Consider the following 976-nt stretch of genomic DNA (forward strand, 5'->3'; position numbering starts at 1 on the left):
CCTTCTTGTGTACTCAAGGCGGTTTCTATGTTTCTTTCTTTCTTTCTTTTTTCTTTCTTTCTTTCTTTCTTACTTTTTGTCATTACTACTTTATTAGGGTTGCCAGATTGGGTCGGTTCCTCGTTGTAAACAAAAAAAAATGTGCTATTTTTATATGAAAAGACTAAAGGAATATACAGGGAATAAACTAGACTAGTCAAAATATCGATTTGAAAAGCTATAATTTGGTTTATTTACGTTACTGTTTATTTGGTCTGTTTATACAGTGAATATAAAGACTGATATAATTCCATCAGCAAGGTTTTTCATGCAGTGATGATTCTTCCTTTCGCATCATCCTTTTATTTAAGTGACGTTTTGATCACACACTTTTTACAGTCAAAGAAAAAACCTTTAGCTGAAAAAAAAAAAAATTCAAACAAAATAAAGTGGATTATTTAGCGGTACAGATTTATTTATGAACCGTTTAGTATATATATATGTACAGTAATATTTTGACTATATTGGAGTCATAAAGCTTTCAAAACCTCTTAACAACAGCTCTAAATTCACATTCTTATGAGAATTTGAGGTCTAGATTAAACTCAGGTAACAAGGCTGAGGCTTGAGCTACAAAATAAATCCCAAGCTTGATGATGGTATATTGTGAATGTCATTTTTTTTTTTTTTTTTTTTAGACACAGACTTGTGGAATTATGGGATGGAGATATGTTTAAACAGGAAAAGTGAAAAAAATATTTAAAATAAGCAATTTACATCTCTTTATACTTTAGTGCTAAAGAAAGGTCAGTCGATATAGACCCCATTATATTGTAATTAAATGCTGCCATCTAGTGGCCTAATAAAGAACAGACACTAAAGGTTATGAATTATGTAAATCTTTAGGGAAAATCTTCTGCATTCATCAAACAGTTCACAAATCATCCAGTATATATTCCTTCCTGGTCTGTCAGAACACATGGAATCACATCTACAC

This window comes from Tachysurus vachellii, chromosome 4 (assembly GCF_030014155.1).
Source record: "Tachysurus vachellii isolate PV-2020 chromosome 4, HZAU_Pvac_v1, whole genome shotgun sequence".
In the NCBI taxonomy this organism is placed as follows: Eukaryota; Metazoa; Chordata; class Actinopteri; order Siluriformes; family Bagridae; genus Tachysurus; species Tachysurus vachellii.